Source organism: Natrix helvetica, assembly GCF_964273705.1.
Source record: "Natrix helvetica genome assembly, chromosome: 2".
NCBI lineage: Eukaryota > Metazoa > Chordata > Lepidosauria > Squamata > Natricidae > Natrix > Natrix helvetica.
Window position 1 is genome coordinate 198509181 of NC_138552.1, and position 23322 is coordinate 198532502.

The following is a 23322-nucleotide window of genomic DNA, read 5'->3' on the forward strand; positions in this document are numbered from 1 at the left end:
TTTTCTTCTTATCACTCTCTATAAATAAGCAGTGAGACCTTGGAGTGCCAAGCCAGGATAATCAGTAAGAAAAGTAAAAGTGTTTCATTTCCAATACACAAACCTCCAGCCTCTGAGTAGCAGTGTTATTGTTGCAATTTTCTTTGTTTCTTTTTGTATCTTTTTTGTATTTCAAGTTTTAAAAAAGTCCGATTCTTGAATGAGTTAGAAAAATACCCACAGTAATGAAAGAGGAGAATTTTAGTCCATAGGTTACAAAGAATAATAAAAGAAAAAAAAATAGAAGAAGAAATCTTAATCCATTCATTTTAAAAGGCTTGCATAAATTCCATCCATGAACATAGCATTTAAAAAGTAAGATAACCCACTGTCCAAAACCATTCCAAACTTAATTCCGCCACTTATTTCTTCTGTTCTCCAATTTAAATTAATTTTAAGTTTTTTATAGGCAGTCTTTTTTAAACGGTAAAAATTCCTCATCACTGGAAACACTTTCTCTTTCCGTATCCTTCCATTTTGGAGCCATCCTGACTTCATCAGCCTTGGCTGGATTTTTTGTCGCCGGCTTGAAGAACTTCTCTAGCATCGATCAGGACTTTGCGATGTTCCTGAGACCAGCAAGACGTATTCTTCCTGTTCACCATCTCTGCGGGACGGTTTAGGTCCGATTGGACCACCCAGCGGCAAAAGTATCGGCTGCGGTCTCAGAGCATCGAGACCGCACGACCGTATCGTCACGATGTTGGCACCTCCTCTCTATCTTCCCTCTGTAAGTAGCTATCTTTATTGCTGGGTGTGCTGGGTTCATCCTTAATATAGTATGTGCAAGCGATTAAAGTCCTCCTTTCTGTGTCTCTTCTTTGTGCAGGTGATTGGAGCAAGGTGGTGGTGCAGAAGATGGAGAAAAGGACAGTAATCTTCCTTTTCTATTATTTTGTGTGCTTGTTTCATCCTAATGCAGTGCATGCGATTAAAGTCCTCCTTTCTGTGTCTCTTCTTTGTGCAGGTTATTGGAGCAAGGTGGTGGCGCAGAAGACGGAGAAAAGGACAGTAATCTTCCTTTTCTATTATTTTGTGTGCTTGTTTCATCCTAATGCAGTACATGCGATTAAAGTCCTCCTTTCTGTGTCTCTTCTTTGTGCAGGTTATTGGAGCAAGGTGGTGAGGTGGTGGTGTGCAGAAGACCGGCAAGGCAGTAATCGTCCCTCTGTAAGTAGCTGTCTTTATTGTTTTGTGTGCTGGTTTCATCCTAATACAGTGCATGCAATGGAGGAGTTCATTTCTGTGTCTCTTCTTTGTGCAGGCCATTCGTTGGAGTCAGTGATACTGAAGACTGGCAAGGACAGTCATCTTCCTTCTGTAAGTAGCTCTTTTATTGTTTTGTGTACTTATTTTAATCTTATTGTAGTTTATCCATTGGGGCAAAGAATTCAGTGATATCGTCTTGACCACTCCCACCCAGTCACATGGGCTGCAAGCCACTCCCATCCAGTCACATGGGCGGCAAGCCATCCCACCCGGTCACATGGGTGGCAAGCCACTCCCACAAAGCAGACCACACCTACACAAGAGTTTCCAAAAAAAATTGAAACCCACCACTGTGTGGATGGTATTACTGGTATTAAAGAAAGCTAGAGGTTTCTCCTGTCCAGTCATGTTTGACTTTAGGGGGCGGTGCTCATTTCTGTTTCCTATCTGAGGGAGCCAGTGTTGTGTGAAGATGCTTCCGTGGTCATGTGGCCAACATGATCATACACCAAGGCTCATGGAACTCTGTTACCTAGGTATCAAAGTGGTACCTATTTATCTCAGAGGTGAAATCTAAATATTTTTGCCACCAGTTCTGTGGGCGTGGCTTGGCGGGGGGGTCATGTGATTGGGTGGACATGGCCAACTTTTTTTTACTTTTTAAAGCATTGTCTTCCTGCTGGTTCAGGCGAATAGGCAGGAAAAATGCTTTAAAAAGCAGGGGGAAAAGCTTCTGATGATCGCGTGGCTCACAGCTGAGCCACATGATCCTCAGAAGCTTTTTTTTTACTACTAGTTCTCAGAACCAAGGACAATCATCCCTATCGGTTAGGCCAAACCCGACTAAACCAGGCCAAACCAGGAGGATTTCACCCCTGATTTATCTACTTGTATTTTTTTTCCCCTTCTGTTCAATTATATCTGATTCTTGACACAGCCTGGACAAGTCCCTGCCATTATTTCTGAAATAATTTGTCATTGCTTCATTCCTAAAGCTGAGAAAAGTGACTATCCAAAGAACTCATGGTCTTCATGTTTCTACTCTGATGCCTTACGAGAGAGAGAGAGAGAGAGAGGGAGGGGGAGATATTTGCTTATCATTTAATATTCATGTAAAGCTAGGAGATTTTTCAAAATATAAGTTTTGTTTCCCAAGCTTTTTTGTTTTTATACTGTTCTGTTTTTTTTTTAGTAACTGCAGTAGTGCACCATTTCATCATTATTCCAGCCACTTCCTGTACAGCAATGAGAGAAATGATGAAACGAATTTCTCGACTTAACTTTGAAAAGAGTGGAAAAGGAGGCAGCTCAGGGAAAGAAAAATAGTAATTAAACAAAAACGGTTTCGCTAGGTTTCCAACCAGCATTGTTCTACATGCTAGCTAGACAAATCTCATAATTACTGCACTATTGCACAACTCCCTTAATGATAGCTCTAAAAAATATTGAAAACCATGGCAACCACCATCTCAGTTGAGGGGGTGTTCCTTTCACTACAAAGGAGCCAATTGGATTGGCCTAGAAAAAAAATAGTGTGCCACAGGCAAAGCAGACAGCAGCATCTGAGGCACTGAAAGCAGGAAACAATATTGTGAAAGCAGGGCAGAAAATGTGCTTGGAGCATCTTTTTATGGTGAGACAGGACTAAATACAGGGCAATATCATCTCTGCCTCCATCCAAAAACAATTGGTAACTCGCATTGGCAAAGAGTCCACTTGGCAGAGTGAATATACCCCCGAGATGGAAATCACACATTATTTGTTCAGCAACTATAAGTAAAGATGTGCCTTTCCTGCAAATCAAATGCTGAAGAATTACTTTTTCCAATGCTCCATCCAGCTTCAAACATTGAGTTGGGCTGATCTACTTCTGAACTGGGCCCACAAGTTGGAAATAATGGTTTGGGTATATTTCTAGCATCTAACCCAACAGCCTATTAATCTTTTAAAAAAAACACCCATCAATATTTTCACTGGTAGCTGACCTGTTTTTGCTTTAGTTTTCTCTTGAAGTTTTTATTATGGAAAAGGCCAAAAAAAGAGAAACCCAGAGGAATGTGAAGTCCATCATGCTTTGCTAACCGGCCAGCTATTCTATATTTAGGCTGTATTTCTGATTTTTCTCTGAATTACATGCACAGTAGCAAAAGGCTTTCCCAAAGTCACTGGAGAAAAGAATTTATGCAGCAACTGGTTAAAGAAACCTTCCAATTGCTTTCCATAATTAGCTTCCAACTGCTGAGTTAGTCCTTTACATGGCAATCATTTAAAATGTTTTCTGAAAGAAAGGAAAATATAAAAAGAAGGCAAGAACAAGATTAGGAAAAGGGAATAGAAGAAAGAGTTGAGGAGATCGCAGGGCTAATAATTACTCTCTGCCCTTCTATAGAGGCTACATTGAGAGCAAATAAATTTGTTTTCATTCCTAATTAATTATAGTTCAATCTATTCCACTTATATTTCTATCTTCTAGTATTCTTATATTCATGGAATCATTAACATTCTAATTTCTTATGAAATGAAAAAAAATGCTGCAATAATGTAATTTTGGTGTTTATTATTAATTTACCATTAGGTAAAAGTAAAGGTTCCCCTCGCACACATGTTCCAGTCGTTCCCACCTCTAGGGGGCGGTGCACATCTCTGTTTCAAAGCCAAAGAGCCAGTGCTGTCCGAAGATGTCTCCATGGTCATGTGGCCGGCAGGACTAAATGCCAAAGGCGCACAGAAAGCTGTGGAATATGTGGAAGCTGTTGAAAAAGTGGAATATTGAAATGGGAGATCGATAGACTAGAATTTTACCTCAGATTCCAGAAGATAGAAGAAGAAAAGGGATGAATTTTGGCAGAAGTAATGATAGAAGCATTGGTGATAACTAAAGGAAAGATGGTGGAAGGAACGGATGAGGGGTTTCCAGCCTTCACAAGATACACAGTGAAATATAAGTTGCCAAGAGATGTCCATACAAGATTTACTAAAAAAGCAATTAGAATACAAATACCATAAATGGCAAGAAATAAAAGATTGCACTACTATTGGATGGATACAGGATGATGTAATGAAATGTTATAATAAAATTAATTTGAATTTATTTAAAGTTAGAATATTTTGTATAAAATGAAGTAATAATAGTTATAGTCAAATAAATGATTAAAAATGATAATACTGTAAACATATATATTGATAATATGAGATTTTATATAATTTGTAAGTGAGGACTATGGAGAGGATGCATAAAAGTTTGGTAACCAAAGATAAACAATTTTATAAAACATGGGACTTATCTTATCAATGGTTAGACAAAGAATTTTATAAAGATGTATTATTACTGGGTGGATATAGGATAATGTAATGAAATGTCATAATATAAATTTACCTAAAATGTAGAATATCTCGCATAAAATGAAGTAATGACAATTATAGTCAAATAAATGTATAATAATGATAATAATTATATACATATATATCAGATTGATAATACGAGATTCTATATAAAGTGTAAGTGAAGACTATGTCCAAAAATTTTTTGTAACCAATCGATACACTGTATGGAATTGGAAGATGTTACTCCTTCCTTCTCAAATTGTCCTCTCTAATCCACTCACCTCTGAATGTGTGGGATTATAGCTCCCATCATAACCTACCAAATTGCTCCACACCTCCGTTTTTTTTTAAACTTGGCCACTTTAAGATGTGTAGACTTTAGATCCCAGAATTCCCCAGCCAGCAGGGTTGTCCATGCATCTTAATGGGACCAAGTTTAAAAAACACTGCTCTAAATCACTTTAAGAGTTATAAGTAGAAATCTAAATTCAAACGGATCATTTCAGTAGACAAAGAAATATTTCATAGCACGCTCCACAGCTAAGTTTATTTCTTGGTACTCAATACCAAATTTAAAAATTGTCTTTCATTAACCGCTGAATAAATGAAATTGGTACTTATAATTGCTTTTCATTTTAGCTTGCCAGATTGAAATACGTTTTGCATGAGACTTACAAAGTCTGTCTAAGATATTTTAAATTACAACAAAGGGTTGAACATTTGAACAGTTCTCCCAAACAAGCAACATAATGCTTTAGAAAAATAATCAACAGCTTTTCCATCATCAAACAGCTTTATTTCCTCCATGAGGTTAGGGTGGTCTCTGAAGTTCTCAGCAGCAACTGATCAGACCAAATCTGAAACAAATTGCTTTGTGATAATCCTTTACTGGCATGAAGTACTGGATGGAACAGAAATTAACTAGAGCCACATAGCAAAATTGGCTCCAATAGCATCCTGAATAGCAATGGTCTAATTGGCTGAGCAACCCATTTGTGCAAATTTATCAAGACATATTAAACTTTTATTTGGGCTGTTGTGTGCCAGTGGAAATGATTTATACTGTTGTTTAGCAAGCTGATCTACACTGTTAAGCACTATGGTTATTGTTTCTTTTGAACTGATTTATCCTATGCAGTATTATTAATGAGATCAGCTTAATCTCTTCTTTCTAAACAGAGTCGCATTATCTGGCATGTGACTGCATGTTTAAAATGAAGATGAATTTAAGATTCCTTTTGTGCATAGTTCATTAGTGTTGGCCCTGTGATTTAATGTCCAAATCAATAACTTTAATTTTTATAGGATCTAGAGCCGCCATTACAAACAGAATTTTCTCTATGTAAAATATTTTAAATTTAAAACTGATTTAAATTTGAAACACTCACTTCAAGCCCATTTGTTTTTCATATTCAGAATTGAAGGTTTCAATTATTGGAAGAGTCTCAAGCTTGAATTAGCCTTGTTTTGAGGTGAAACACTTGGCTTCATGCAGGGGGTGAAATTCAGCAGGTTCTGACAGTTTCTGGAGAACCAGTAGCAGAAATTTTGAGTAGTTTGGAGAACCGGCTGGCCCCAGAGTGGGGTGGGAATGGAGATTTTACAGTATACTTCCCCGGCCCACCAAGCCACGCCCACAGAACCGATAGTAAAAATTTTTGACTTTCACCACTGATTTCATGCTTAGAACATCCAGAATGATAAAAACATTATTATTTCCTTTCTGCTCTAGATTTATATATAAATATTTCCAATATATGCATATATTCTCATACCCTCCTGAGCTTTTTGTTTTGCCAATTGGACTTGCAGTACTTGCTGATGTCATCTATCCATCTTGTTTTAGGTCTCTTTCGTTGATGCTGTTGCTGTACATACATACACAAACACATACACATATACACAGATTATATGTATATGCTACAGATATTTTTATGCCGTATATATGGAATTAGAACATTGCTTTCTTCTGCAGACAGCAGAAACCAAAATTCAGAAATGTAGCTGCAGCAGTCTGAACAGGTCATGGTCTTGCCAGACAAAAACTTGGCATCACTTAAATAGTCTTGGTTTTGGTCAAAACAAATTCTGGAAGGTCTGGCAGGGTTCAAAATGCTAGTGTAATACATGTTGTTCCCATTTGCTTGCCTGTTTATTGCAAATAAACATATTCAGCTCCTTAATCCATGGCTCATGCACATGCCCAATCATTATGACATTGCATCCAGTCTGATCTGAATTCTTGATTCTCTTACTGTAGATGTTGGTAAATAAAATTGGGTGCATCCAATTATGGATTTGATCAGGATTGTCCATCCAATTGGTTTGATTCCAAGATTTGATTTAAATGACTTTTTAATTCAAAAATAATATTTGTCCAGGCTCTTTTGGGAAGGGGGGGGCATATAAATCTGTAAACATTGTATTTTTTTTAGAGAAATAAATAATCAAATATAAGATTTATAGGCCTATAATCTCTTGGTAGGAAGGCTACAGTTGCATTCATTTGTTATAGAACAAGAAAACAAAGAAAAATTATAGGTATCTTGCCAATTTTATTTTGTGAAAGTTGTAGTCTCTCATCTCATATACTGTAAAATTTCAGAGTAAGATAATATGAACTTCTAAATATCAAGTTATTGGGAAATTCCTCTCCCCTAACTTAATTATTGGCCTGAATTCGTTCCTTCTTTTTTCATAGAATAACAGAAAGGAATTAGAAGGGCTTATCAAGTTATAAATTAATCACAAAGTACTTAAGATAGTGAACACTGCCAGAATGATTGTGTTACTGCCTTTCAGTCACATCTGACAAACATCCGTCTCTAACCTGGCATAGTTTGTGATTATGCTTAGCCCAACTCATCCTCCAACATATTTATTTGCAAATGTTTATAACTTGCAAGAAAACATTATGGAATCCTCTTCTTGTTTTTTTTTAACTGAGTAGAATAAGAAACAGCTGCAAATTAGTCTCCCAAATCCACTAATAGACATTAGATATTTAAACAGAAAATCATAATACTGATTTTATAAATGGAAAATTGGTCCTTCTGGCTGATGAAAATTGACATCTGTAGCCAAAAAGCAAGCAAGCAATTGAAAATGGCATTTGAATAGAGGATCTTATGGACACCAAGTCCATAATACTTAGTGTGATACCAGCATAATTGAAATAGAGATTTGAGATTTGGACAGAGAATTTTTTTCTATCCAATGCATCATTCTAATTTTTTTTTAAGTTAAGAGTGTCTTCTTGATGTTAACACCTAGGTTTTAAACAGACTTCAAGTCTGGCTTTTGCAATTTTAAACTTAACATTATGCATCAGAAACGTTTATCTAGATGAGTCAATTGGTGGGTTATTTTGTTGCAATATCTGAAGCTTTGGGTAGACAACTGCTTTTTGGTTACTTAGAATGGATTTGTACGTTTAATTAGGAAGAGGTGCTATGTTCGGCAAGGACTCCTTCTGTTATCCCAGATTCTATTTTATACCTGCAACTTTGCTATTAGTGGGATTTATGTTTTAATAATACTGCATTAAATATACTGCAATACTTTGTCAGCTGTTTTAATTGTGGGAAATCAGTTTGTGACTCTCCAATAGATTCCACTGTCCCAGGGATCGTCTGTAGCCTGAAAGTTATTTGAATAAACTGGTTTCAGGAAGCATAATCTTGGATATCATCTGTAGAGTTAAAGTTTTCCGATTGTAAATCACTGACAAATAAAGTACAGATGGATTCCCCCCCTCCTTTTTTTTCTTTTTTCTCTCTTTTCTTTTTGCCTACAGGCTTCGGCTTGCCCACTCAATTCTCTCACTTGTATCTTTGTTTCAAACGTTTTTCACTACCAGTAGTTATTGAAAGCTGTTTATGTAGATATGTTGCAGGTACTAAAAACATGACATTTAACATTAGTCATATGGGGTTTTCTCCTTTGATCAAAATCCCTGACAAAACAGGGTTGGCATGTAATTCTCGGCGTCTAGTTGTACCACCTGGAAAAATTTGCTCTGCCAATCAACAGATGCCAGACAGATTGTTCCAGTTTCTGGAGAGAGGTTTCAGATAAGGAGTCAGGTTTGATAAACGGTTAAACCTGAGCTGGCAAATTCCATCAGGTACTTTTCTTCCTCTATGGGATGTGTGTGTGTGTGTGTGTTTGTGTGTGTGTGTGTGTGTTTGTGTGTTAACTGGAAAGGCACGTGCAGCTTTAAAGATGGGTTGGACACAAGCAGGGTGTTAAAATTGAAATGATTGATGATCATTCCTTTAGGGCATGCTCATGTCTTGGAAAAAATCTTGCAAGTTATTACAGCTATTTGCAAGTTATTAAAGGCTACGTTAGCAATTCTTCGTGGCTATTTAGTTATTAATGAAAGGGGAGGGGAGGAAACACACAGAGAAGTTTCAGCAGTCTTGGGTCTTTGTTTCTGATTACTTTAAGGCTTACGCATATTTTCTTTGTTGGTACCCAGTTGTTATTTATTTGTTTTTGGTCTTTGATCTCCATTATGCTGCCACATCATAAAAAACACATACATCCCTGGTCAAGTTCTGGATTAGGCAGTTCGGTTTATTTTTTATTTTGTATGTTTACCAGGCAAGCTGCACATACAGAATAAGACTCTTTGTTTTTGATAGAGTCCAGGTGTTTATCACTAAGACTTAACTAATGGATTTGTGTGAGTGTGTGTGTGTGTGTGTGTGTGTGTGTGTGTGTGTATGTATGTATGTATGTATGTATGTATGTAGCAGTGGTGAGTTTCAAAAATTTTTGGAACCTACTCTGTGGGTGTGGCCTGCTTTGTGGGACTGGCTTGCCGGCCATGTGACTGGGTGGGAGTGGCTTGCCGGTCATGTGACCAGGTGGGAATGGCTTGGCAGTCATGTGACTGGGTGGGAGTGGAAGACAATGTCACTGAATTCTTTGCCCCAATGGATGAACTACAATAAGATTAAAATAAGTATAAAAAATAAATAATACTAACTGCAAAAGAAATAAAACAATATTGTGGCTGTAAGCTGAGGACTACAGGTAACAGAAGGGACCTCTGCTTTCAACCAACAATGTACAGTCTTTCCAGGAAGGATGAGAAACAGGAAAGATATAAACAAACAAGAAAGTTATACTCTTTCACCCAAGAAGTTAGTTCAAGAATGAATGTCATAGGTAGATTCCCAGAGCAATACAGATTTCCTTTTTCTGAAATTGAGTTCTCAGTTCCAAAAAACAGGAATATATGAATTAGGTTCAGTACTTAGGTCGGTCCAAGTGGCTATTCAGAAGTTAGTGGTTAGAAGCAATGGTAAAGCAAGATATGGAATTAAAACCAGAAATATTTTGTTGGCTATTTGAAAGGGAGTACAATATATATTTATACACATGTTAGCAGCTGCTGGAATTGTGTTTGCACAACAGTGGAAAAACAGAGATATGAACATGAATAAATATTACAATGTGCAGGAATAAATAAATTGACAATTAAAATCAAGAAGTCTTTAAATACTTTTTCATGTGGGATTTGTTTTAGCAATTGCTAACAGAAACAGAAATTAGAAATCCAAAAGTACGAAAGAAAACACCAATTATGTAAGGAAAGGTCACTAAAATGTATAAGGAAATATTATTAGTTCTTGATCATTATTAATGTGTAGATAACTGCGGCACACATTACACACCCACACCCACACCCACACAAACTATGACAGTGCCAGGAGAACACCAAAAAATAAGAATCCCCTCCCCCCAAAAGACTGTAAATGAAACCAGTTTTTTCCCCCTAACCCTTAGGACAGGAAAGACAAAGCCACTGGAATAAAAACCATCAAGGCATTGTGGGAAATTATAAAGGACAGTGCCAGGAAGCTAACAGAACCAGCACCACCTCACAATTACCTAAACAACCAGGGTGAAACACACTAAATCTGGCAATGCTGCCTTGCACCAACCTGGCCTGCCCATAGAAAAGCAGCCACTTTGAGACACATAAACCTGGTCTGAACACTTAAAAGCAGCATATTGCATCACAAAGAAAACATTTGCAAAAAGGAATAACATTTCTTGTAGTAAATAGATTTTATAAACAATTAATAAATAAAAATTCCCTAAAAATAATTTAAAAAAGATATTCTATAAATAAAAAAATCCTTAAAAACCATTGTTAAGTATTCCGCACACAATAATTTATACTGTAACCATTTCAAGGTATTCCACACACAATAAATTGAAGTAAACCATTTTAAAATATTCTATACTCAATACTTTTAAGTAAAACAATTTTTAAAAATTCTATACACTATACATTTTAAACTATTGAGTATAGAATTTTTTTAATGGTTTATTTTAATTTATTTTGGATAGAATCTTTTTTTAAATAGTCTAAGACATTTAAAAAAAAGAATCCACACAAAATAAATTGAAGTAAACCATTTTAAAATATTCTATACTCAATACTGTTAAGTAAAACAATTTTAAAAAAATCTATGCACAATAAATAAAATATTCTTTTAAAAACATTAAAAGAATAAAAGAAAAAAAACAGGTCACTTAACAGCAGGCAGAATCAGCAGGTCTCCGATGCAATGGATGCAATAGGGAGCAGGCAGGCAATGAGGCAGCAGGACAGGTAAACCGGACTGGAGGCCCGTTGTCAGTTACCTAAGCACGCCGCCTGGCAGGCTTAGTCAGCCAGGAGAGGCTGGAGAGGGGGGGCAGGGAGCTTTCGGCCGTGTGGCATACGTCAGCGGCTGAAGGCCTTCCCTCATGAAAGTTAGCCCGCCGCCGCTACCCACCCACTTTCGGCCGCGTGCAAAAACCGGTGCTGGCACCATCGCCAACCAGTGCCTTTTGGCCATGTGGCATACGCCTGGTCATGGCTTTAACGAGGCAAGGCCTCGAAGGCCTTCCCTCATGAAAGCCGTGACCTGGCGTAAGCTAGCCTCCCTCTGCCCCACCCTCGTGCTAAGTTGCTTACCTGAGGGAAGCAGCAAGCTGCTGGAAGGCGAATCGAAGCGAAAGGAGAACCGATCAGCAAACGCAATGCAACATCTGCTCGGGAACAAGAAAGACTCTGGCGCCACACTTTTAAACGGGTTGCCTCCAGCCCGCTCACTGATTGGCTCGACTCCAGCCAATCAGTGAGCGGCGGGCTGGGCTAGTTTAGTGCAAATGGGCGAGGGAGTGAGCGAGCTGCGATGGGACGGCCAGGGCAAGTGAGTGACAGGGCTGGGGCGGGTGTTCTGGAAGTTACTTCCAGGTTCACCGGTCGAACCTCCTCTCACTGGATCGGTAAATTTCACCAACCGGTTCTCCCGAGCCGGTGCGAACCGGCATAATCCCACCACTGGTATGTAGGTGTGTGTGTGTGTGTGCGCGCGCGTGTGTGTGCGTGCCTATCTATCTATCTATCTATCTATCTATCTATCTATCTATCTATCATCATCTATCTATCATCTATCTATCTATCTATCTATCTATCTATCTATCTATCTATCTATCTATCTATCTATCATCTATCTATCTCAGAGTCTGCTTTCCAGGAACCAAATACCATGCAGCATTATATAAAATGAATTCTGTAGTGATCCAAAAATTGAATTCCTGAATTATCAGCTTGCCCACTCAATGATGATGAATAATTCCATACAACTTAATACTATTGTAGTCCTATTATTCTGACCCAGCTCCCCAAACATGACAAGCCCTCTGTAGTTGAAGCAATGGCTCCTTTATTAGGAGGGTCAGCAGCCCTGGCAAAAAGTTTCTCTCTTACTGCAGGCTAACAAGTCTGTTTGGCAGGGAGATGAATAGTTGTCTGCCACATTCATCTCCGCTCCCTGCCTTTTATCCCCAGAGCTAGGATGAAGCTTCGCTAGCAGCAGCAGCTTTTCTGGCCCAAGAATCAGTCCACAGATTTCCACTGTTCTCCTCTCCTCTGCCTTCTGCACATCCATGCATCAGGTACTACCCAGCTGTTTGTCCTCTTCCTCATCAGCCACATCCAGACCTGGGGGCTGTTGATTTTCTATCTGAGGGCTGATGGACCAGGATCTATCTATCTCTCTCTCTCTCTCTCTCTCTCTCTCTCTCTCTCTCTCTCTCTCTCTCTCTCCCTCCCTCCCTCCCTCCCTCTCTCTCTCTCTCTCTCTCTCTCTCTCTCTCTGACAGGTCCAATCCATCTTCCCCCTTGGAGCTATCAGGTTGCTTTGATGCTGACTCTGACTCCCATGCCTCCTCTTAATCTGATTCGGGTGCTGGAGGGGCTGGTGGCCGACAGGCCACAATACCTATAGAGACTTAACTGGAGTTGTGCCTCTTAGATTAGGTGATAGTAAAAAAGAGCCAATTTGAAGACGTGGTTAAGGTGCCAGCCTAGAAGCTGGGAGACCATGAGTTCTAGTCCACCTTATGCATTAAGCCAGCTGGGTGACCACGGGGCAGTCACTCCCTCTCCGCCCTGAGAAGCAGATAATGGCAAACCATTTCCAGAAATCTTCCCAAGAAAACTGCAGGGATGAATCCAGGCAATTGCCAGGAGTCAAAAAGAAAAAAGATTCATTTATACAGCCCAACAGTAGGATTTGTCTAGGCACTGAAGATGTGTCAAGCAAAAGTTTTGTGCCAAGGCTACAGTGAAAATAGTGCACAGGATGCATCTGATCCTGTTAAATTTCTGGGTAGTTATTCCACATGCCCATTTTGTATATAGGTTTCCCTGGATCCTCTTTCGTATTTTTTTTTAAAGGAGGGGGGGGACATGCCTTTCAGAGAGCCCAGTTTGCACCTTCCAGAGCATCCAGTTGTATTCCAGGCACAAATGAACAGCTGCAGTTTAATTGCTGCTGAAAACCTAATGACTTGCACCTGTCACGAGCTCAGATTTGGGGTTTGCATGTTTGGTGGTATTGGAGAAACACCCCTCCCCTTTCTCTGCTCCTCCGGACTCTGCTCTTTGAATGGTTGAGCTGTTGCAAAATTAGCTTGCTATATTTGCACAGAGAGTCTTCTTTTGGCACAGACTTCTACATGTTCCAATACTAGCACCATGTAGGAACTAAACCGGGCAGTTTCCCGTGTAGAACTGAATAACTTGTCTCCTTCTTCGTTGGGAATTTTACCAGATCAAAGTGCAAAATGTAACTCAGGTCAGGTGTGATCTTTGAGGACTACATTTCTTTTTCTGTGACCACAGTATGGAAGTGGCTTGGCATTACTGTGTGAAAATTCACTATGATAACTTTGCTAATTTGTCAACAAAACCTGGATCCCAGGACTGATCAAGGCGGCTATTAACCTTTCAGACTAAGTGCTGAAAGGTGGCTGGTCAGGGCCGGATTTAGATGAAAAGAGGCCCTAGGCTATTCCACTTATGGGGCCCTTTCACCTCCCATTTTTAAATTTGTAAATTACATGAGAGATAATAAAATACATAATTACTGTGATATATATCAATATATTAAATGAAACATGTTGTAATTGGTATTAACCTTTATAAAAAATGTGGCACGGATAATAAATAAAAATAAAAGGCCCCTCTTGATCTTGAGGCCCTAGGCTGAAGCCTAGTTAGCCTATAGGAAAATCCGGCCCTGTGGCTGGTATTTGTGAAGCTTTGGCAGAAGTTTATGAAGTTTTTATTCTTCTCCTTGTCATGAGAAGAACAAACACTTATAAAATCTTATTCAGTAAAATCCTTTTCGGTAACTTATGTCTTTGAAATTTGTCAAGATATCTCCCCCTGCCCCAATCAAACAGACTTTCCATGCTGTAAAGATCAGAACTTTTTAAACAATTGGAAAAAAATGAAATTTCTTTGATAGTTGGAGTTTGTAGCCCATAGCCTAAGCTTTGCAGAAATTTGTAGAAATTTGTAGTTTTCCAATACCTTATTCCACTCACCTTTTTCCCATATATGCTTGGTGTTTTTTTAATCTATCCTCTCTCTCCTCCTCTCTTCCCCTCTTTCTTCTCTCTCGTCTAGCTTCTATCTATCTATCTATCTATCTATCTATCTATCTATCTATCTATCTATCTATCTATCATTTATCTATCTATCATCTATCTATCTATCTATCTGTCTGTCTGTCTGCTTGCCTGCCTGCCTGCCTGCCTGCCTGCCTGTCTTTCTGTCTGTCTGTCTGTCTGTCTGTCTGTCTGTCTGTCTGTCTGTCTGTCTATCATCTATACCCTTCTTTTGCTAGATTAATGGCAATTCAGGGTTACTTTCTAATAGTGATCAGGAATGCAGCCAACATTTCTATCGTGTTTGCAATTCTCATACTTTGCAGCACTAATAATTATTTTTTCCACATTGCTCTTTCTTGGCAGTACAGTAGTTAGTAACAGATAACAGGCAAAGTTTGTCTTTAAATGCACTTTCCTTTCTCTTCTGATAACTTTCTCAAAATGCCTTCTGGGATATGATCATCATTCATTTTTCAGTGGCCTAAAGAAATAACATCAAAAACTTCAGAGGGATTTTTTAAACAAGTGCAGGTGCTTTATCCAGCATTTAATTCAGTTAGCAATATTTCAAACTGTCATGCATGAAAGCATCCCTGTTTTTCTCAGGCAGCCTTGTTTCTGAGAACATCTAATCATTGCGACTGTTCTGTATATTCAGTGACTATTCAATCTTCCATCTGCATTGGGCTAAAATCTCCAGAAATGAGGGCCAGTATCATCCAGAACATTTGAAAATGTCCCCATTGGAAAAGAGATGTAGTTGAACATGCGGCTCAAGATATATAAAAGCCATATCTGTTCTTATTGTGAATGTCAAAAAGGACAATAAAGGTAAAGGCTCCCTTTGCACATATGTGCTAGTTGTTCCTGACTCTAGGGGCAGTGGTCATCTCCATTTCAAAGCTGAAGAGCCAGTGCTGTCCGAAGACGTCTCCATGATCATGTGGCCAGCATGACTCAATGGTGAAGGTGCACGGAACGCTGTTACCTTCCCACCAAAGGTGGTCCCTATTTTTCTACTTGCATTTTTTAGGTGCTTTCAAACTGCTAGGTTGGCAGAAGCTGAAACAAGTAACGGGAGCTCACTCAGATACGCTGCGCTAGGGATTTGAAAAAAGGACAATAGGTTGCCACAAACTGGTTTAATGAACCCTACAGTACTCTTCCAAACATTTTAAAGAGATTTCAGCCCACTGGCTGAATATCACATAATTTTTATTCTTCCCAACCTTACCCAAAGTTGAAAGAAGTTATGTAACATGGCTATACACTCCACCCATCTGCCGGTTCATGTGTCCACTTGTTTGTCTAGCAGCAGAAAACTCTTTGAAAACAGAATATGAGAACATATTTGATGTGGAGGAGAAGCTGGCAAAACCACAATCCAGTTTGAAAATAGATCAGATCCAACCAGGGCTGCAGAGAAAAAATTGCACAACTTCCCCCTCTCCCCCGTATCCTGCTGGGAAAGAGAATTGGGCAGCAGCTTGGACTGCTGCCAGCTTTACCATTTGAAGCCCCCTCCTTTTCCTTTCCTAGTCCTCTGACCCAGAGTAGATCTATCATTAAGAGATTGGAAAGTATTCCATAGGCCATGCTTTGCATGCTTTTTGAAAAATGCTTGGATAATCTGATCATTGTGGAAACTGGATTCATGTCAGAGCAGTGTTTCCATCCAGGCTAGTGAGAAAACTGAATTCCACTGAGGTTTCAATGATCTTTTTGAGGCTTGTGATGAAAGCCATTTAACTCTCATATCCTGACTTTGGAATTATATTTTTAAAAGTCTTTCGTAGGTTCCTTTAAACGGGTGTTACTTCAGCTACTCAGTAGATAAATACTGACATATACAACTTTGAAGGACCTATAGGAGAATCTTTGAAGATCTATCAAGCATCAAGTATATTCCCATCTTTAAGGTGCAGGATAGGTATGTTTTCACAGATTTCTTACGTTACTCTTCCAAATTAAAGAAACTCTTATTTCAGAAATAAAGTATATTACTTTCCAAAATACAAAAACCTGCCACACATGACTGATTATTTTGCCAATAAACAGTTAGACTAAATTGTTCTAGTTATTATTATTGGATACCTTGTAAAGTCCTTAAACTAAAAGGGAAGAGTTAGGAATAAGGATCAGGATTTTCATTTAATTTGCCATTTAATTTTAATTGTGGATTACCCCAGATTTACAATCTGCAGTTGTCTAGGATGAAGGTATCTGCCTAAATACTCATGACGAATTGGATTGGCCGAAAGACAACTGTTGCATGCAGTAACCATTTTGCACAAATGTCTTATAAGGAACATTGTTTAATGACAATAGATGTTTGCAATTTAGAATTTGACTCAGTCATAGGATAAACAGAATGATCCCAAAGGGAACATAACATACCACAATAGATTTAATTTGGGGAATATTTTTCTCTCTGAGTGTGTGGGCTTTCCAGATCATTCTGTTTTCAGTCTGCACTTAGCTACTCCGATGACACAGCAAACACAAGGTGGTAGCATGCGTTTCCATTTTTGTGCTCCAAAAATGATGCTTCAGCAGAAAACACAAGATCATCACATTCGGGATGATCACAGCTCTGGCCCATAGGTAGAAGGAATTTAATTCTTTTCCTAGCTCCTACTTACATGTATTTGGCAGGCAAACGCTGCCATTTACAGAAGACCTACCCATAAAACATGTGCATATGTCCTGAGAGCTGAAAGTAGATTATGATATGGACCCAGCTGCATCTCATAAACCCCCTTAGGTTTGCAGCCAACTCTTTTTGATGCATCCCTATTCTTTCAAGATGGGGTTCAGAAAGCAAGTGAAAGATTGGGATATGGCCAACTGTGTAAGGCAAATGTTTTTAGAATTAGTGAAAAACCTTGGCTTCATCTGTTAGCTTGATTTAAAATATATATATGTATGTATATCTGTACACCCCACAAGCGGTTTCTCTTCCTTTGTTCCTAGTGTTAGTTTTGGATCATATTCTCCCTTTATGGTTTATAAATTCTATAAAATGAATAGAAGCATGCAAAAGAGAGTGCTTCAGTCAGTTTGGAGCCTTTCCTGCTATATCATTATAAACATTTGCCTGTCTTACTGTTCGGGATGAAAGATCCTATTTCCACCTGAAGGACAGTGATTTTAAAAAAAACAACCCACTCTACATGCTTTCCTAGACCGAGCTAAGATAAGGTATTCCTGACTGGTGGTAAATACTATTTTGAGTCAACTTTTACAACTAATGATTACAAGAATATATCTGTGGTTTGTTTTCTTGTTTTTCCTTAGCAACAACACAGAGCTGGCTTGCCATGGCCTCCTTCTTGTTCAACAAATCATGGTTTCAAAAATTCTTAGTGTTTTATGGGAGCACAGCTAGTGTGCGTCCATCAAGTGGCTCCATTGCTGTGTCATGTGGGAGATTCTAGAACTTTCCAATTACCACCCACTTTGTTACTTTGCCCCGAAAAAGACACAATGATTCAGCTCAGAAATTGCACTGGTCCCTATCTACAGGATTGTTCCTAGCCATTTATCTAATTAAACTGGAGAGGGTAACAATTCATTCCTGGAATGCTAGTCAATTTCAATCATCTGTATCTAGTGCATCTTTAATCTTAGCCAGGAATGCCTGATTAGAAGAGGTTGCTTAATTCTCATGTGGAATTCAACTGGGCTGCAAGTATTGTAAACAAAAGGGCTTTTCAGATGTGGTTGGGGAACTTTTGAAGTGGCTGGTTTTGAGAGAGGACAGTTGTATGGACAGAAAATGTATAGTTACCCTGATCTACAACATTTGTATTGTTTTAGCTAAACATGTTTATGAATTATTTAGCGTAAGTTTTTCTTTTTCCCGAAAGTTGAAACAATGTGATATAATGAAATGGGGGTTGTTTTTTTTTAAAAAAGACATCAGGATAATAATATGCTATTTACAATAGAATCTATATAGTTAGGAGTAATTGAACTTGTATTTTCATTTTCCTTGCACTCATGTTTAGAGAAAAAGTATTTGGAAGTCAACACATTTTTCTTCTTCTCTTGTATGTCACATTTTCCCCTCTCTTTTTCCTTCCCTTAATTTCCTATTTTTTTAATTTTTATTTGTATTTATACATTGATAATAAAAGGCATGAGATAAATAGAGTAAGGGTATTCTAAACGTAAACAATTAGTAACGTTTATCCAGAAAGTTTTCACTGTGGCATGAGAAATGGTCTATGGCAGGGCTGTCAAACTCGCAGCCTGCGGGCCAAATGTGTCCCGCACTGGTCAAGCCCACGCCCAGTTTGGCGAAGGGAGAAAAGTTGCAATATGCCATGTGACGCGGCCATGATGATGCAAGTTTGACACCCCTGGTCTATGGGAACATAGAAGAGTCAAAGGGGTAATAAGAAAATAAGATGTTTGACAGCCTGTTTCAAAAAGTTGAATATTACTAGCCCCAACTTATATTCCTTACAGTTGTTAGGGGGTTATGCTACAGCATAGCACCAAGAACAAAATTCTACATATGATCCATATCCTTGCCTGTACTTTACTTTTCCCTCAGCTAGTCTGGGCCCTTCTGGGGAAATTGGGGTAAGTGTCTTTCTTTCACTTGAGTTGATGATATGTTTCTGGGCAAACCAGCATTAGTCCACTAACCTGAACCACTATTTACCCCACATCTCCTTTAGGGGAGATTCTGTTTCTCATTTGTCTGCTTATGCTGCAAATGATGCCCCATATCCAATAAATGTGCTATTAAAGCTTTGATAGATTGTAGATAGCTTCCCCCCTACCTTTTACATATTAACTTTGTGGTCTTGTTAATCTTTTCTAGGTACTGGCCAGTATTTTGGGGTTTACAGTGTAACTAGAAGTCCTTTGTTTGAATTTGTTTACTCGTACTTTATATAATCCTAGGAATATGATGTATAACTCCTGAAGATCCAATATTACAAGCATGGGTGGGCTTCAAAAATTGTAGCAAAGGGATCGCTGCCCCATTGCTTGGTGGGCGTGGCCTACTCGGCCTCCTTCATCATGGCAGGGGGGGGGCATTTTTCACCCTCCCCAGGCTCTGGAGGTTTTCCTCAAGCCTCTGGGTGGGCAAAAACTGCTTCTCCCAGGCTCTGGAGGCCCTCTGGAGACTGGAAACAGGCCAGTTTCTGGACTTCCGAAACCTCCAGTAGGCCCGTCTTCCCCCCTTCCTGAGCCTCTGTGTGGGCTCTGCACTTACCTGGCATGATGAATGGGCCACGTGGAGACTCCTGGGAGGTGGGGTGGGTGTGGCCAGCCAAGGAGTGGCATTTGGCGGTTCGCCGAACTGGGCAGAATTCTAGCTAGAGGATTGCCCGAACCCTTGTGAACCCCCAGCAGCCCACCTCTGATTGAATGTTGCACTTGCCCAGATCAATACCCCAAATCCGTACTTCCTGGTGGACCATAAATATTGCGAAGAGGAAGAAATATATCGTTGGTGCAATTTCACTATATCCAGGACTTCCATGCAGCTTATGAAGAACCTCCAAGTGAATTCAGCTGCTCCAGTTCTGAAGAGCCCCATGCCATGTTACCTTGCTTTAACTTGTGGTAGACATGCAAGAGCATAAGATTGGGGAAAGTGGACCTTCAAACAGAGACACCATGTGATTAATCCACCAAGGAGCCTGGTGGTTCAATGCGATCTAATTGCAAAACTTGAATAAGGGTTCTCATGGAGAGGAATGAATGCTATAAATAAACCTAGCTAATGTTGATCCACCTTCAGTTCTCTTGGGTAAATTATCTATACTCTCCTCCTTATGTATATATTTGAAGTTCCCAAGGAAATACCGTACTCCTGCTCTTCAGTAATGCTATCGATTCTTCAGGCCTCAAGACCTTAAAGGAAGTTGGTTGTAGGCTCTCTTACATAAAGTGGCTTCAAACAGTGATGAACACACCTGACTGCAGGTTCCTGAAATAATGTGATTTCCATATGAACAATTCTGGATACCTAGGAAGTTGGCTTTGGAATTGCGTTTATTCTGAGCAGCATCTTCTATTTTAAGTTAACTTTTCTTTTTGCACACCCGCATTCATGGATGCTCATATAATAGCAATAGCACTTATATACCACTTCATACTGCTTTTACAGCCCTCTCTAAGTGATTTATAGAGTCAGCATATTGTCCCCAACAATCTGGGTCCTCATTTTATCCACCTCGGAAGGATGGAAGGCTGAGTCAACAATGAGCCGGTGAGATTTGAACTGTCGAACTGCAGCTAGCAGTCAGCTGAAGTAGCCTGCATTACTGCACTCTAACCACCTCAGACATTCCTATTGCTAAAGGTTTTCTTAAAATGGGAATGTTTCCTATTGTTATTGTTAAAGGGGGAAAGTTTTAAGAAAAGGATGCCAATCTGTTACAATACAATCAAATATTTAATTGTGATACTGATCTGCTTATTAGTTCTACCCAATACTTTTGAATCACAAGAAGCAAAAACAGTATATATACAGTATGAAAGGATTAAAGGCCTGTTAATAAAGGTTTGTCAATGGAACAAAATACTGGACCTTCGAAATCATTTGATTAATTCATTTACTCTGATTTAGAGTACTTGAATTAAATTTATAGACTCGGGTAGCATTTTGTAGGACTTCAGGATTAATTTTCTGCATGTATCTTTTTCATAGTACAGCTCCTGCTGCTTCCCTGTACTTTACATAATATGGTTTTGATTATGCTGGATCCATATTGTTGCATGTTTAGCCTGGGAAAATTCTATTTAACCTACAAAATTTTTTTTTTAAAAAAAATCCAGTGCTTTGGGGTTCTTTGAATGTTTTCCTGCCGCTGCTAATTTTGTTGTCATGCTTGAAATACTATGAATGGACAAATTATGTACGATTTAGGAGATATGTGATTAGACATCCCATTAAAAAAAAAACCTTAGGAGTAGGAATGTGTTCTGATTTGGCATAAATTCTGAATCAATCATAGAATGGGGTATATTTAGGTGGTTTTTAAGATATTTGAGGCATGACAGATTTGTCTAACCTGTCCTGTCTCCAGTTAAAAACTCTCTGTGGTGTTTGGTCTCTAATGTGTGATTTGAAAGCTTGGTGTTCTAAGCACTCAGTGGATGCAAAGTTAGTCAACCAGTGTTTAGATGTACAACCTACCTTGCCTTTATAAATCATAAGGTGGCATTAGTACTGTTCTCTCTTCTTATTTTTCCATACAATGACAGCCCTGTGAAATAATCTGGCCAGAGGGAGAGCAACAGGCCCAAAGTTACTTTGTGAACCTTTGCAGGTAAGGGTGGCCTAGAACCTGGATCTTCCTGATACCAGTCATCTGCTACCCCATATCAACTATATTCTATCCTGCATGGTTACAATATATTGTTCCTACTATGCCCAGTGGATGGGAACCGAGTTTTTCCAAGTAATGTTCTAAACTTGGGAATCTTAGTCTTCTTTGAATAACAAAGTTAGTTGAGCTATTTTCCTAGTTTGGTATCCAGTCATAAGATGGTTGCATAGTTATATTTCAAGCTAACTCTTGGGAGCTCTGGATATGATAGAGACAGCGAGATGAGCTCTTAACACTCCAGTCATTCTCCTGATTTAAAGACTTCATTCAAAGTTCCTGTTAGTTCTTATGAGAGGAAAGTATACATATCCATATGCTGCTAGCTTCACTCCTCTATTTTTGTTTAAGAAAGGAAGGAAATATCATCTCCTACAGCATTAAATGCTTTTTTTAATGGGAAAACGAGATTATACCTGTTTGGGTCCAGAGATGACAATTCTATGTAATCTCTTTCTTGAGTAGTTAATAGCTTCTACTGAAGTTTAGTTGGTTTTTGAGTTTATACATATATTCCTCATAGCTGCTGAACATGGTCCAGTCCAGAAGGGTTTCAGCATTAATATAGAAATCTGTGCTTTCCTATTATATTTAATATTTTTATAGGATGTCTCAGACCATTTCATATTGGAGCTACTGGCTCCTGGATAAAGTAAAAGAGACCCATGTCATATGTTTAGGGAAACAAAATTGATCAGGAATCAAAGGAAGTATCTCCCTCGTCCCCCACTTTTTGTTACATTGATTGAAAGACATATGAAAAAAAGTTTCACACCACTAGTGGAGGTTTCACAGTATAGTTAAATGGTACATTTAAGGAAAGAAATTTCCCAAACCAGTTTGTAATGGGACATTGGAGTATGCTGTTCATAGTATCATAAGACATATAAGGTATAAGGTGGAAAACCTAATTCATACCACTGGGCATGGCTTCTCATAATTCTTGGATCCCAGTCGCTGATTCCTTCCATTGTTTCCCCATTTTCAGTTCATTGAATGAGAGTAGCAGAAGGAGACACTGGATGAAAGTTGTCAGCTCTGAGAAAATAAAGATTGGTTTATAAGGTAAAGGTAAGATAAAGGTTCCTCTTGCAAATATGTGATAGTCATTCTTGACTCTAGCAGGCGGTGCTCATCTCTGTTTCAAACCCGAAGAACCAGCGCTGTCCAAAGATGCCTCTGTGGTCATGTGGCATGAATAAATGGTGAAGGGGCATGGAATGCTGTTACCTTCCCACCAAAGGTGGTCCCTATTTTTCTACTTGCATTTTTACATGCTTTTGAACTGCTAGGTTGGCAGAAGCTGGGACAAGTAATGGGAGCTCACTCCATTACACAGTGCTAGGGATTCAAACCGCCAAGTTGCCGACCTTTATGATCGACAAGCTCAGTGTTTTAGTCACTGAGCCACGCACCCTGATTG

At 38.9% G+C, this 23322-nt stretch overlaps 1 long non-coding RNA gene across 1 annotated transcript; it reads left to right on the top strand.

Moving 5' to 3' along the window:
* The first annotated feature begins 1046 nt into the window (after positions 1-1046).
* On the top strand, positions 1047-22952 carry LOC309388347. The gene is made up of 3 exons (XR_014174761.1): positions 1047-1209; positions 1304-1359; positions 22888-22952. It is a non-coding gene; the product is annotated as an uncharacterized lncRNA (long non-coding RNA).
* Positions 22953-23322: the final 370 nt, after the last annotated feature.